The sequence below is a fragment of the Pinus tabuliformis genome, chromosome J (genome assembly GCF_031772625.1).
Source record: "Pinus tabuliformis cultivar Carrire ecotype Pingquan chromosome J, CPIR1, whole genome shotgun sequence".
In the NCBI taxonomy this organism is placed as follows: domain Eukaryota; kingdom Viridiplantae; phylum Streptophyta; class Pinopsida; order Pinales; family Pinaceae; genus Pinus; species Pinus tabuliformis.
In genome coordinates, this window is record NC_142295.1 from 121,403,870 (window position 1) to 121,421,153 (window position 17,284).

Genomic DNA, 17,284 nt, shown 5'->3' on the forward strand with positions numbered 1-17,284 from the left:
TTATTAGAGACAGTTTGAAGAAATAAGTGCAGGCAAACTGACTTTTGACTACTATTCAATTTCTTCTATGGGTTTGGATATTGGAAGCGTTATGGAGGTCACCAACTGTTTCCCATTCCCGAGCCAAGGAGTGTAGAGGAATGTCATGATTTTTTTAATTTACAAAATTTGAAGATGCTTGAGCTGCACAGACTCTAAATGGGTAGCTAGAAATTGCTGGTCGAATCATAAAGGTGTCAGTGATCAAGTTGAAATGCAAGAATTTGGGGCTAATGTTGATGATTTTAATGTTGATTTTAATAATAATTATGTCATGTCATAGTACTTCTGGTTGTTATTGAAGTGACATTGGTTTGACCAACTATTGTCACATTTTTTTAGTGTGTTGGAACTGTTCATTCCGACAATACAAAAATTTGCAAGATATGATGAAGACATGACACTGAATATGGCATTAGAGGAGATGAATCATATATTAAGGGATGATGGACAATCAAGTTTGTGTGAGTTTATGGAATAGACTCGTGATCATGGTGTATTATGACTCACATATTGTAATTAAATCATATCTACATGTCATATATTGTTTTGTAATGGTTAGTTGTGGTCCTTCAAATGTTTTATGTACCTGATGTAAGACCCAGAGAGGTATGCATACCCTTTGTTATGTGTTCCCTCTGTTAGAGAGTTTTGACAACCTGGAAGAGTGTGTCATGCGGGATGGGTACACTTGGATGGGCCGTATTGGTTTTAGACTCCATGAGGTGAAATTTTATATTTAGGGGGAGTTCATCGAGAGGTTAGATGAGCCACGTATGTGAAAGACTTCCTAGTAGACTCATGGTTATAGTGGTTTAGAACCCATGCATTTCAGTAGATGGTTGTTACTTTATATGGACATCAACAATTGCATTAACAAGGTAAAAGGTGTAATTAACAGACTGGACCAGATGTGATATAGATCTTGTAGATTGATATCGAGACAAGTAGTCATTAAGGGGGAGTGATGGAAAATGTAATTCCTACTTGTCTCAGTTGTGAATTTCTATGTAATGGAGTCTGTTCCTACTCTATAGGAGTGGTTATATCTATATGTCTCTAGTTTGGTGTGTGGTTGAGATATTCTCTCAATTAACTGACTGTGTGTCCAAGATAGTTTCCCTATCTTGAGACAACACTTCTTGTATATATAGGTGATATCATAATTGATCAATGTGTATAGTTTGCACTATCAAATTTTATCTGAAACATTGCTCTCATATCAATTTGATAAACAAACAGAGAAGGAAATATAAATTTAACATGCTCAAAATTAGAGCTAATGTTCAATTACATTTATTTCTTAATTCAATTGTTCAAATCTTACATGATTATAAAGATTCGAGAAGAAAGATAAGATTAACACACTCAAAACTCTCGTTGTTGTTCAATTACATTGCTCACTCAATTTAATTGATCAAACTTTATATGATTATAAAGATTAGAAACTGCTAAAAATAGCTACTTTAATCTTTAGCTCTCACAGACATAACACACATCACTATCACCTCGCTGACAAATAGATTAACTTTATATAAATAACTCGAACACACATCACTATCAGCTCACCGACACGGATTAACTTTGTATAAATAACTTGAACACACACATCACTATCACCTCAGTGACACATATACTATTCTTAATTAGGTTTCACGAGATGTATATCAAATATGTTTGGTCATTGTGCTAGTTTACGATCACATGGAAAATTTTAAATTTTAAGAATAGAAATTTATTTAAAAGAAAAAATTATAATTGGTAATTGTGCTAGTTTTTAACTTTAAAGATGAAAAATTATTTTGAGGTGTAAAAATTTTGGTTATTTTTTCTAATCTGTAATACGCAAACTTTAATATATTTGCTAATAATTTTGTTAAAAAAAGTTAAATGTTAATGTTTTTATATAATCCTTCAATTTTAACAATTTTAAAATATACACCAATCATTTTTATATCAAATAGGAATTAGTTAATTATTTTATATGAATTATGAAGCCATTTACTAAATTTAACCCACAAAATTTTCCTTGGTGAAGGCATAGTATATTGTAATCAGTTTGAGTCAAAATACTTTCACTCTTGATTAATTTGCAAATTTTTAAAAGCTATTAGCAAAGTTTATTAAATTTCTGATAAAATTAAATATTAAATTTATTTTTTTAGAAATTGAAATTAATTTTTGAATTTCTAATTTTTGATGGGTGGATGACTAGTTTTCTGTGGTTTAAAATCAATTTGTTAGGTTTAATAATTGTTTAAAACAAAAAACTAATGGCCAAGTGTCTTCATAAACTAATTATAAAAAAATTGAATATATAACTTTTTCCATAATTAATGTTTTCTTTCCATTCATTATAATATTTATTTTTAAATATAAATATTTATTAACTTGTAATCATTCATTGCTGACTTTCTATTAATTGTTGTATTATTTCTAATAACGATGAAGTTGTGAAGTGTCCTCATAAATTAAATATATACATTTTTCCATAATTAATATTTTCTTTCCATTTATTATCATATTTATTTTTAACAATAAATATTTATTAACCTAAAATTATTGTATTCTTTTTTTTAATAACAATGTTTTTTCAAGCTTTTCCATTAATGTATTTTATTTATCATAATACTTTTTTACTGACCCTTTGTCATAGAACTATGGTTTTACATTTATCCATAAAATTTTCATTCTTTTCAATATTATTTTTCCAAAGCTGACTAATATATCCAAAGAAGTTAAATGATATCAAGAATGATATAGTCAGCGCGCGAGTAGTTTAGAGAGCCGAGAAAATAATGGAAATTCTGGCAAGATTATGATAAAAATTGGCAGAATTCAAAAAATTCTGGTTTATAGCTATCAAACTTCAAAATTTTGGGTGTCCCATAGATTCTTGATGATGCTGAATCCATCTCCACCATAAAAATAAATAAGTGATTCAAACACTCCAACATTCTGATTTTGAGATTCTTGATGATGCTGAATCCATTTCCACCATAAAAATAAATAAGCGATTCAAACACTCCAACATTCTGATTTTTAAACCAAATTTATGGTTTCATTAGACAACCACTTTTAAATTGTAAATTGTATGGTTGTCCCTCCTAAGGAATTTCAACTATAGTACAATAGAAAAACAAAATGAAGTTTAACAAGACAATATTTCAAATGGAAATACCGATATTTCAATAACTTTGTCCAGGAACGTAGAGTTTTAGATCTAAGTACAGTTGCGGTGATATATCCTAGTCTGAAGGGGTTGCTCACAATCCGCCTATTTCCAAACATTCCAACATAGCAGGCATCCATAATCGTTTAATGTGGTTAAAATGCAGTGTTCTGGGGATTTCATCGGATTGCACTTGAGGATATTTTTGAGTTATTGTAACGATTAAGGGCATTGAAAATATCTTCAGTGTGAATAACAGAACATATAAATATCATTTAAAAAATAAATGCATGATTATTGCATTATGATAAACCGATAAAAAACCATGCAATATAATAGTCCCTCGGATTCATAACAATGCAACGTTAGAGAGACGGAATTAGAGACGAGTAAAACGATAACTAGAAGGTACAGATATCATAGCCATTTCCTCTTTTATTGTAGATAGCCCGTTCCATAAAACATAGTTTGGACAGATAGATAGATGGATAGATGTAGATTTAGCAGTATAAGGTGGGGTTGGAGAGCAGATACTGCTCAATCTTCTTGAACATGGCATTACTCTGTTCCTTCATCTCTTGTGCTTTGCCTTCTTCAACCGGAGCGCCAGGGAGGGTTTCGTAGTTGCAGATCCAAGTCACCACTCAGCCGCCTTCTTTCCTGGGAACGATTTTGAGCTCAAAGTTTGAGGCACTCAGCTTCTTGCCCAGCAGCCCTCCTTCTATGGTGGTATACTTGAACACCATCTTCTCCTCGTCCATTTCATCGACTCGCTCCTTCGCGTAGCTGAAATCCTTGTTAGCTGAGACATGAAAATGAAAAACCGTTATAACTGCACTCTAAGTCAATAGAGGAAAAAACTAGAAGCTGAAATATAATATTGATTTATCCCCATTAATGTTGATTTTATAGCCATAATACCAGGGGTGAAGTTGAGCTGCTTGATGGTGCCGACTCCTCCATCTCCCTGCAGGAAGGTGACGGAAGAGAAAAAATCAGGAAAAATCTCTGGAAGGAGGTTGTGGCTGTCCTTCACCAGGGCGTTCCATCTCACTCAAATCTTCACTTGTTGCAGTCCCACTCACCATCTTGATTACCTAAAGAAGTCTATCAACAACAAGAAATATAAGCTGCTTGTTGTGGTGTGCACTAAGGAGGATGAAGAAAGGATATATAAAGGCTAACACCGAAAACGGTGAATTTAAGAGTAGTAGTAGTTCGTTAGATGTCACAATCACGGGGTAATTGTGAGCCTGAGTGAATTCTTTGCAATCGCATTCCGTCGAGAATGTCAAAGGCAATAATAGAAAAGGCAGGTTAGTGCAACCGCGAACCCCATCACGGATTTCCCGTAAAATGTCGGTAAGACGACCGTAGAATTATTAATCTTTTAATTAGAAACCAGGAAATTATAGATGCTGCTCATCTGGACCGAATATATAGGTTTATCTTTACTGAAATGGTTTACATTTGTACATTTATTTCAGATTCATCAATTACGTTTATGAATTTGTTACGTAGGCCTTTAAACCGCTGCTCGGATCTTGACAGCGCCTTTATTTTCTTGGGATGTAAATTTGTAGTTTTTGAATATATTTAACCATTATACTTATTTACACAGTATAAAATATTATATTTAAAATATTAAAACTATTGCAATTATATAAATTTAGTCTAGTAAATGTTATATTTATATCAATTAAGTTTAATAGACATCTATTTATAATAAATATCAAAACATTTTATAATAGGTTTTACATTACTAAAACTAAAAAAATCATAAAATTAACTAAATTATAACTTTATTATTATTATTAATTAAAAAATTTAATATAAATTAGATAAAACTCAACTTTGATTATTGTATACTGTTATGAATATCTTATAATATTCTATGGATGTTAAATCTCTATCATCTGCTTAATAAATATTGATAACTCAGTATTTCAAAATAGGCACATTAAACTAATTATTTATTTAATATTTTTATTTTTAATAAAAATGTTAAATTAAAAGTTATATTATTAAAAAATAAAAATTAAATAAATTTAAGTAAATAATTGAAACATGTATTCTAACTAATAGACAAAATGAATCTCCCCGCTGGGGTGACGATCCAGGGAAGAACTATGGAAGATGGGAATGATTATCCCCCACGCGACCATCTTAATGCATAAACATGGTAGTGCAAGAGCATTGAGAATCTCCTCGATGAATGTTCTTGAGACGGTGGAAGGAATATTAGGGAGGTTGCTAACTTGGAAAATCATTTGGAACAATAGGGCTATGAAATTTGTAGCAAAGGATGGAAGTGTTGGTCCCACTTCTGCAAACGGACTTCAACGAGCCCTGAGTTGTTTCACTATTAGAGGTGTGTTTTGCATAGTGGTTCAGAGGTCTGAGAAGGATGAACTACAAGTTCCTCTTGTTGCTCAGTTTGTAATTCGGGACCTAGGTTCGATTGATTTCTTGGGCCTTTACGCTGATGGAAATATTCATGGTGAAGGCAACAATCCATTGCAAGGATCCTTGCAAGCGGTCTGGCTGTGCAATGCAAGGAAGGTCACGTTGGATGTCAGTGGATTATCTCAGGTAATGTTTTGCCAATCTCTCCATTTTGGGTGGATTATTCAGTCTCCTCTAGTATTTTGGACTAGTTTTCTCCCAAGGTTGCTTGAGTTTGTGTTATATACAAGATTTAAACAAATTTAAGGGGATAATCATCCCGCTCTATTTTTATCTAGGAAGTTTAGTGTTATTCTTCTTATGTCAGAGATCTATGGGCTAGAGACAAGCTCGACACTTCTTAGTCGCTGCTGGTTAGTGTTAGGAGCATGGAGATTTTTTTTGTTCTGGGTGCTTGGCTATTGGAGTCCTTGGAGTGTTGGGTTTAGTAATGCCCCTTCCAAATCTTGTTTTTTATCTTAGTGACCACAATCCATTATGGGCATCTGTTGTTTATTGTTTAGAGTGTGTATTTGGGGTTTGAGGTGGGTTTCCTAGGGAAACTACAACTTCTGACCATTCTTAGTTGGGGTTGGTGGAGCCCTCTTCAATTGTCAAACCTCAGTGGGTCCAGAAGAGAGGCATCATCTGTACATAGTTAGAACGACCATTTGTTGAGGGTGGGTGTAGTTTACTCAATAGGCCACCTATGTTGCGGCGACGTGGTCGTTATCATTGTGGGGGTGGTCAGCGGAGCCAAGGAGATAGATTGCAAGGGGATCCTTTGGCAAAAGAGGGTGTGCTTGATCAACTTCTTGGTGGCTCTCCTAGGTGAGTTGATCTTCCACCGCCTTTTAATTTAAGAAGCTCAGATTCACCTTGTCCAAATGACCAGAATGGAATTCTCAATAGGCCACCTATGTTGATCTTCCACCGCCTTTTAATATGGTGATCCTAATATTAGGTCTCCTTGATATATCTATATATATATATATATATATATCCTCGACATCAAGTTGGCCTAGAAGAGATGAAGTCAGCCAAAGGACATCAATACGAACTACTTGAAGCCTAAAAGTAGAAGCAAAGTCAAATTCATTCAGATCATCTCATACCAAGCAAGTTCGATATCTCTAAGGAAGCCAGAGAAATGCGAAGTGGGTATAAAGAATTCAAAGGAAGTGCAAGTTGGGTAGAGTCTAAGGAGATGAATAAAAACGAAATTTGGTGCCTCTCTCTCTTTGTTTCGTGCCCTAGTTTGGGAGATTGAAGTTTTCCAAGTTTTGCTGATGCGGAAAGATGTCTGATGCTGGAAGCTGCTACATTGTTGAAGTTGTTGGAAGAGAGGTCATATATTTGGGAAGTTGAATTGGTGTGGAGGGAAGGTTTAGTCTTTGCCTAGGGTGAAGAGTCTCAAATAATACTATTGAAAGGAAGAAAATTTGGACTGGGCTTTCCCCTCGAGAGGGTGTTTTTCCTGGCATGGTGCTTATATCTAGTGTCCATTGTTTTATGTGCTTTTGCTTTGGTAATTACTTGATGAACTAAAATAAATAATATGTAAATAAAACCTAATAAGAAGTCATGAACATCACAAGTAATTATCAAGTATAAGAAAACCTTTCTACCTTTCTAGTATTCTAACAAGAGAGGGAGACAAAGAGGAAGGAAGAGAGAGATGACTCAATAGAGAGAGAGAGAGAGAGAGAGAGAGATGAATCAATAGAGAGAGAGGGAGAGCGAAGAAGAAACACATAGAGGGATAAAGGTGGAGAGAGAGAGGGAGTGATAAGAGATAGATGGAGAGAGAGTGAGGGGGAGATAAGAGTGTGAGGGAAGAGGGAGAGGAGAGTGAGGGAGAGAAGGGAAATAGAGAGAGAGAGAAGGGGAAGTGAGAGAGAGGGAGAGAGAGATATAGATATGGAGAGAGAATGTGTATGTTTGGGGGGTGAGATAGAGAGAGGGAATAAGAAAGATACACATAGATACAAGTATAGATATTATACAATATTATATAACCATTCTAGATCCATATTAACCCCAGATCTATCAAGCACTGAGAGTGATCAAATATCTCGAGGTGCAAACATTTCCTCAAGTTTTTCACTCAAAAAATAGGTTTTCACCTCAAGAGATTTGATCCCTCTCGACACTTGATAGATTGGGGTCAAGATGTATATAGGCTGATTTGTAACCAATCTATTTTTTTTAGAACACACCTTTTATACGTGTCCTTTTAATAAACTTCAACCTCAAATAAAAAACGTTTTCTTTAAATCACCTTTAGTTTTATCCCTTCATAAATAAAATTTTGAATGTATCCCTTTCAAATACTTAAAGCATTATTTTCAATAATTTCCATCGTGATTTTGGCTTTGCTAATGCACCTTGCACTATGCAGGCGTGTGTTACTAATGCGTTTTTTTTATGAAGAGGACCCACATTACTGATAACACACCTCTCACTGCAAGGAGGTCACAGTATCCTGAATTGCTGTAAGTTTGTTGTGTGTAACACAACTTTCTGGTTTTTCCAACAGTATAATGATGTAGGGTTTTCCAACACTATAATAAGCATGGAATAGATTTCACAATGCATTATAGCGGATTTCTTTAACAAAAAACAATTCTCTTCTCATGCAGATTGCAATTACTGACCTTGGCTCTCACTCGGCTTTGTTGAAACCTCACTCTAATACCAATTTTATAGACGGAAAAAGAAAGAAACACAAAATTAATTCAATAGTTCAAATCTTACATGCTTATAATGATTCCAAACACTAAGAATAGCTATGCTAAATTTTTGCTCTCACATACATGACACACACGTCACTATCACCTCACTGACACATAGATTCACTTTGTATAAATAACTTGAACACACTAATGACACACACGTCACTATCACCTCACTAGCACATATACTATCACCTCACTAACATATATATTATTCTTAATTAGGTTTGATGAGGTGTATATCAAATGTTTGGTAATTGTGTCAGTTTACATTTTCAATCAAAGGGGAAATTTCAAATTTTAAGAATAGAAATTTCATTTAAAGTGTAAAAACTTTACAACTGGTAATTGTGCTAGTTTACATTTTCAATCACAATTTTTTTTTAATTTTATGTATGGAAAATTATTTTGAGGTGTAAAAATTTTGGTTAATAGTTTTTGACGATTTTAAAATACATTAATTTTATCTTATAAAGTTTGGGCCAATCATTTTTACATCAAATGATTGGCCCAAAATGTCGAGCCTAAAAAATGAATACTATGGATTTTCCTAAATCTCAAAGCTCTCAAAACCAGCTAAATATTTCACATGAAATATGAAGCCATTTACTAAATTTAACCCATAAAATTTCCATTTGACTACGACAGAGTATATTGTAATCAGTTTGGGTCAAAATACTTTGACTCTTAATTAATTTGCAAAATTTTTAAAAACTATTTGCAAAGTTTATTAAAGTTTTGGTAAAATTAAATATATTTTCTTTTACGAAATTGAAAAATCAAATTTTGAATATTTAAAATTTTAATTTCTAATTTTTCGTTAGTGGATGACTAATTTTATGTGGTTTAAAATCAAATTGTTAGAATTAATAATTGTTTAAAAAAATACTCTAATCACCAAATGTCCTAATAAGCTAATTATCCCAAAAAATATTGAATATACGAATTTTTCCATAATTAATATTTTTCTTTCCATTCATTATCATATTTATTTTTAACAATAAATATTTATTAACTTATAATTATTCATTGTTGGCTTTCTATTAGTTGTTGTATTCTTTCTAATAACAATGTAGTTGTGAAGTGTCCTCATAAATTAATTATCCAAAAAAGAAATTATATATATGATTTTTTCTATAATTAATATTTTGTTTCCATTTATTATCATATTTATTTTTAATAATAAACATTTATTAACCTATAATCATCCCTTGCTTGCTTTCTATGAAATGTTGTATTATCGTTACTAATAACAATGTTTTTTCAACGTTTTCCATTAATATATTTTATTAATCATAATACATTTTTATATTTTAATTATTTAATTGTTATGGACCCTTTGTCATAGAACTATGTTATCATCTACCAATAGATTATTAAGGATTAGATTTCCCCTCTACCAAGGTTGTAGTGCTTAAATCATGCACTTAATATAACTAAAGTATATAGATTATTAGAAGTTAGATTCCCCTCCACCAAAGTTGTAGTGCTTAAATCATGCACTTGATATAACTAAATTATATTATCACATTCAATTCTCTACCTTTTACATAAAATCATATAATACTAATAAAAAATGTTTCATATTACACTTTTTTTCAATATTATGTTTTTACATTTATCATTTATGCATAAAATGTTCATTCTTTTCAATATTAATTTTCCTACATTTATCCATTTACAAACGACTATCCGTGAATAACGATCTTGTATTCTTTATCCACATACTACATAGGTATGTTGGAAGTGAATGCTCTTATTGATGCAGTTCTAGATCGCATTGGCCCTACATGGAGGATCAGGTGCATTGGGGATGAGGGTATATCTAAGAGACTGGATAGATTATTGGTGAATCAAACTCTATACAATCATTTGGTGGGTATTAGATCTTGTATTATCCCTTCATTTATTTTTGATTATCATCCAATCATGCTATTATAGGATGGGGAGATAAAGACGAGGATCTACCCTTTCAAATTTAATCTGAAATGGCTGCATATAGAATATTTCAAGAACCTAGTTTATAATTTGTGGAATGATCCAGGTGGATGTTGGTGGCCACCCACCTATCCCATTTGGACCCCCACAACTCTCTCTTTCAACTTTTTCAGTTTCCTAAATTGTAGCACAGTTTACTATTTTTAGCAGTTTTTCGGGTCCTGAACTTTCAGAGCCGTTTTGAGGCCCTAAACGACGTTTTTTTTGGGAATCTGGGGCAACATGGGTCCATGGACCGATTTTTCCTCCCAAAGTGGTAGTACTCGGATAGATCTTTCTAACGAGCTATTATACGCGTCAAACGGAGATCGTATGCCAAAGTTATGACCCCGGGAAATTGATGTACCAATTTACCCAAACGGGGCCCACAATTTGGCGTTTCATCTTCTAGGGTTAGGTTTCGGGATGTGAAAGGTTTTCCATTGTTTCTCAACAATAAATAGGCCTTCGAGCCTCATTGTAATACAGTTTTTAGAACAGTTCAGAGGCATGTAGCCGCTACATCTCTTCTCAGAGATAAGCTACCATCGCCCTAGCTGGTTTATTTCCATTTCTGTTTATAAGCATATTTCAGTATTTTACATTAATGAAATGAAGTATTATTTCCGCTGCATCTTTGTGTATATGGTTATCTCTGTGTTTTATTGCGTTCCTGTCTAAATCTGGATCAGTGGTATCAGAGCGGTCTGCTTTTTCTCTGTTTTTCTTTGCATGTCCCCAATGAGGTCGGGATATAAGGAGTTAGGCTTGAACTAGTCGAACCTTTGCAAGACCAGCCTCGCAAATCCCGACGGCCTCCCATGGCGGATGAGAAGAAAGACGAGGGGGCAGGAGATCCTATCAAAATCTTGCTTGAAGAAGCGCTCGAGCGGCAAAGGAACGCGATGATGGATAGCTTTGCGCAGATCCTTCAACGGCTACCCAGAGGCGACGCATCAGCTTCCAACAGCGACTCTGGAAATGCCACACCCTTCAAGGTACAAGTTAATTTTGAAATCCCCATCTTCGAGGGTCAAATAGATGCAGATGCCATAGATAAATGGTTAAATCTGCTAGATGGGTATTTTTCTGTTCACGAATTTTCAAGTCGGGAAAAGATTGTTTTCGCTCTTCTCAAAGCAGCCCCCCACGTCAAGGACTGGTGGGAAACCTACTGCGAGCAGAAGGATGAAAGTACAGGCTCACTATTTTCAGCCGCACCCACTTGGAATGACTTCCGGGATGCCATCAAGGAGCAGTACTACCCTGTCGGAAGCTATGAGGACAAATACATCAAATGGACCACACTGCAGCAGGGACGAGACTAAGATGTGCCGGAGTTCACAAACATTTTTCATTCCCTTCGCACACAGTTGGGTATCAAAGATACTGAGCTGCATCTGGTACTCAAATACTGTGGCTGCCTGCACAGATACATCCAGGAAGAGATGGTGTTCTTGAACATCTCCTCACTCGGCACGGCGTACCGATACGCTGTCAAAATCAAGCAAAATTTCAAACAGAAGAAGCGAGACTTTGGATCTACAAATCCGAAGCCCAAAGGACAAAGCTAAGGCGGGGTGACCCAAGACAACCCGTCGAAGCCGCAAGAAAAGAACAATACAACGAAGCCGAATAAGGACACAGGAAAGTGGTGTGAGTTCCACAAGAGTCCCACTCATAACACAAGCGAGTGTCGGACCAAGCAGTCGCTAGTGGCCGAGTTGAAGGCTTCCGAATCAGATGCATGTTCTGACCCTCAGCCAGAACCTGACAAGGGGAATGGAAAAGGGAAGCAGGTCATTGATGTGGATCCCAGCACCACTGTTGCCACTGCCAAGATCCAGAAGAATGAACCTACAGATCCAGAAGAGGGGGAGTGTCTTTTCCACTCACAGATGTGGGTGAAGGGTTCATCGCTGCAATTCATTGTCGACAGTGGCAGCCAAAAGAACCTCATTTCAGCAGAGGTCGTGAAGCGGTTGGGCCTACCGACTACACCGCAACCGCAGTTGTACAGTATCGGGTGGCTTCACGAAGGACGAGATCTGAAAGTTCGCCAGCAGTGCTGCCTTCCCTACAGCATCAAACCCTTCACAGACGAGGTATTGTGTGATGTTACACCTCTGGATGTTTGTGATGTACTATTAGGCCAGCCATACATGTGGAGGCGACATGCTGTGTATGAGTCAAGGCCTCGTGCTGTCATTATTTCTTTGAATAATTCATTATACAGAATACCGGAGGTAGCCCCACCTACCGCCACATCTTTGATCACCACTAAGAAAGGCAGCAAGCTCATTTCACAGACCAAGAAATTCATCTGTCTGGTTCGCTCCCAAAGTAAGGGGAAGATTGTCATCACATCCATGACCCCGCAAAGGGTTCCTCGATGCAGCAGCAGCAGCAAAGGGATACAATCATGATAAGACGCAGGAACAACTTCTCCTCACCCACAGGGGTACCACACAAGTTTCAGGTGGGTGACAAAGTTTGGTTACATCTGCAGAGAGAACGCCTTACCAGAACCCATCAGAAACTCAGACCACTCCGACATGGTCCTTACACCAGTACCAAGGCTACGGGCAACAATGCTTTGAAGCACAGCATTCCTCCATTCCTTGGCTTGCACCGAGTTTTCAATGTGGACCGTCGTCGACCATGCTTCCCACCATTTTTGGACACATCGGAGATTGCAGAACAACTCACCAGAGGCCCAGCTCAGCAGAAGCTTCCTCATCTCAGGGAGGAACTCAACGCAATGGGGACCATTGCTTCCTAAGGGGGGAGGAATGATCCAGGTGGATGTTGGTGGCCACTCACCTATCCCATTTGGACCCCCACAACTCTCTCTTTCAGCTTTTTCAGTTTCCTAAATTGTAGCAAAATTTACTATTTTTAGTAGTTTTTCGGGTCCTAAACTTCCGGAGCCGTTTTGAGGCCCTAAACGACGTTTTTTTGGGAATCTGGGGCAACATGGGTCCATGTGGACCCATGTTGCCTTCCAAAGTGGTAGTACTCGGATAGATCTTTCTAACGAGCTATTGTACGCATCAAACGGAGATCGTATGCCAAAGTTACGACCTCGGGAAATTGATGTACCAATTTACCCAAACGGGGCCCACAATTTGGCGTTTCATCTTCTAGGGTTAGGTTTCGGGATGTGAAAGGTTTTCCATTGTTTCTCAACAATACATAGGCCTTCGAGCCTCATTGTAACACAGTTTTTAGAGCAGTTCAGAGGCATGTAGCTGCCACATCTCTTCTCAGAGATAAGCTACCATCGCCCTAGCTGGTTTATTTCCATTTCTGTTTATAAGCATATTTCAGTATTTTACATTAATGAAATGAAGTATTATTTCCGTTGCATCTTTGTGTATATGGTTATCTCTGTGTTTTATTGCGTTCCTGTCTAAATCCGGATCATGGAATGAGGTAATGACTCCTTCCCCGCCGAACTGCATGTCATCAATTTTCCAGAAATTGAAATCCCTGAAAAGAGAAGCCCATTCATGGATCAAAGAGGAGGAAGAACTTAAAGCCCTAAAAGAGATAGACTACATACTCAGATATTATAATGATCCTGCAGACCCTCTGTACTTTTTAGAATCATACAAAACCAAAATTATTGAGCCGGAGGAAAAGAGGAGTGTGATTCTTCGATCACAGGAAGAAGATATCTAAATGAAAAACCGAGGGATTTGGGTTAAGGATGGAGATAAAACTCCATATTCTTCCACATGCAATATAATCTCAGGAAACAATCTATCTCCAGAGGGAATATTAGGGATGCTACAAGTAATATATATTCCACTCAATCGACTATAGAAAAGGAAGTTGTTACACATTTTAAAGGGCTATAAAAAGCTCAGGAACATGATTGTTCATCCCAAATGGAATATATTTCTCTTGTCCCCAACATGTTCTTCGAAGAGGATAACGAAAAGCCAGGACAACTGATTATGAGGGTAGGGTTGATAGGGATATTGAAGGATTGTGCGAAGGAAAAGAGTCCTACACCAAACGGGTGGGGGGTAGAATTATTTCTACACTTCATTGAGTTGATGATGCCATACCTTTTTGCGATTGCTAAAGAATCAAGGATCCACTGATACATTTCGGGGGCCATCAATGCCAAATTCATAGAACTGATATATAAGAAGGAGAAATCTGAGACCTTTGTTGATTATAGATCAATCTCTCATTGTAATTTAGTGTATAAGATGATATTAAAACTGATAGCATGCAAACTCAATTCGGTTTTGTCGAAGCACATCACTGTTGAACAATTTGGGTTTTTGGAAGGTAGACAGATACAGGATGCCATTGGCATCATTCAGGAGATGATACACACAATAAAAACTCAGAAGCAAAAATCATGTCTACTAAAGGTAGACCTTATTAAGGCCTACAACTGCATAGATTGGGAATTCCTTAAAATGGTACTGATCAAAATATGTATCTCCCCTACGAACATTATTTGGATTATGGCATGTATTACTACCACAAATTTTGTAGTCATTATAAATGGGTTTCCGTCACAGTTCTTCAATTCTCACAGAGGGTTGAGATAGGGTTGCGCTCTATCCCCTCTGATTTTTGATGCAGGAGCATCCGACACTCTTCATTTAAGGAGGAATCCAAAGCGGAGCAAGGAGGAGACGTGGACCATCGGAGCTAAAACAAGGGACATTTATGTTATAATAGAGCTATTTTGATGGAAGCGATTTGTAAACAGGGTGTTCAGAATGTAGTCGAGAGGAGAACTCATTTTAAGGCTGAAATGCCTTAGATTTGTAATCATATCATGTTAATAGAAAAGTGTGTGTTCAGTGTGAATTTGTGCATTTGTGTGTTGTTTCATAAATACGCTGAATGTTCTAATGTCACAGGTTTGATCGACCATCAATCACTGGAGAATCAATGGCGATCCATCGATAAACGAATAATTGGATTAAGAACATAATTATTCATCCCAAATGGAATATAATTATCTTGTCCCCAACATGTTCTTCGAAGAGGATAATGAAAACCCAACACAACTGATTATGAGGGCAGGGTTGATAGAGATATTGAAGGATTGTGCGAAGGAAAAGAGTCCTACACCAAACAGGTGGGGGGTATAATTATTTCTACACTTCATTTAGTTGATGATGCCAGACTTCTGGCGATTGCTGAAGAATCAAGGATCCACTGATACATTTCGGGGGCCATCAATGCCACATTCATAGAACTGATATATAAGAAGGAGAAATCTGAGACCTTTGTTGATTATAGATCGATCTCTCATTATAATTTAGTGTATAAGATTATATCAAAACTGATAGCATGCAAACTCAATTCGGTTTTGTCGAAGCACATCACTGTTGAACAATTTGGGTTTTTGGAAGGTAAACGGATACAGGATGCCATTGGCATCGTTCAGGAGATGATACACACAATAAAAACTTGAAAGAAAAAATCATGTCTACTAAAGGTAGACCTAATTAAGGCCTATGACGGCATAGATTGGGAATTCCTTAAAATGGTATTGATCAAAATAGGCATCTCCCCTACGAACATTATTTGGATGATGGCATGTATTACTACCACAAATTTTGTAGTCATTATAAATGGGTTGCCATCACAATTATTCAATGCTCATAGAGGGTTGAGATAGGGTTGCGCTCTATCCCCTCTGCTTTTTCTCCTTGTGATTGACTGTTTAAGTAGGAAACTGCGGGAAGCGAGGGACAATGGCCATATTTCTAGGATTAATGTTTCCAGCCAACACACTATTACACATTTAATGTTTGTTGAAGATTTACTATTTGGTGGGGAGTCCTTTATTGGTGAATGGATAAATATTCAAAGGATCATCAAGTCCTTTGGAATCGCTACAACCTTATGGTACAAAAAAGTTTTATCTGAATCCAACACACTTTCATGCTTGGCAAAAGATAAAATTTTTACAGACTAACATACTTTTGCAAATCCCTAAAATCTCTTTTCAATAAAAGCCCTTTTCTTTTTCTTTTAATTCTCTTTTATAAAAAATAAACCACTTTAAAAAATATCCCACATATTTTTTCTTTTTTGTTTGAAACAGAATTTCAGTTAAATTTGTTGTGTGGAACACAACTTTCTAGCTTTTCCAACAATATAACGCGTGTAGCATTTTTTTCCAACATTATAGTGAGCATGTAACAGATTGTACAATGCATTATTGTGGCTTTCTTTAACAAAAACAAAATATCTTCTCACCCAGACTGTAGCTATCGACTTTGGGTCTCCCTTGGCTCTATTGAAACTGTTAGAAAATGTAATTCCTACTTTTCTTAATTGTGACTTTCTATGTAAAGGAGTCTGTTCCTACTCTATAGGAGTGGTTATATCTATATGTCCCTAGTTTGGTGCGTGGTTGAGATATTCTCTCAACCAAATGATTGTGTGTCCAAGATAGTTTCCCTATCTTTAGACAACACTTCTTGTGTATGTAATATCATAATTGATTAATGTGTATAGTTTGAAATATCAAATTTTATCTTGGTATCGGAGCCTGTGAGGGGTTTTGCCTTGGCCGCTCATGGGCCAGGGAAACAAGAAAGTATATGTGTATTGTTTTATATTTTTTTTTGGTCCATCGATCAATGTTGTGAGGGTTGAGGGAGTGTAGTGATCATTTTTTTAATTGGTGATCAAATGTTCAAAATGTAAGGATGGTGTGAGTGATTGCTGGTATCATTGTTGCTGGCCGTGTGAGTAGAGTCTGTTGCTGAGATCTGATGTGGTGCATCAAATCTCCATTTGTTTGACCAACGTGAACTAAGAATTTCAATTTAGCCTATGGATCGAATTTTTTCATGTTTGTGGCCCATGTTTTGAGTGGAAGATTGCCTGGCAGATTGTTGTAGTCACCGATAAAAGTTGCATTCAT

General features: G+C 36.1%; 1 pseudogene; it reads right to left on the reverse strand.

The window, feature by feature from the left end:
• Nucleotides 1-3,606: 3,606 nt before the first annotated feature.
• On the reverse strand, nucleotides 3,607-4,340 carry LOC149225882 (major strawberry allergen Fra a 1.06-like; annotated as a pseudogene).
• Nucleotides 4,341-17,284: the final 12,944 nt, after the last annotated feature.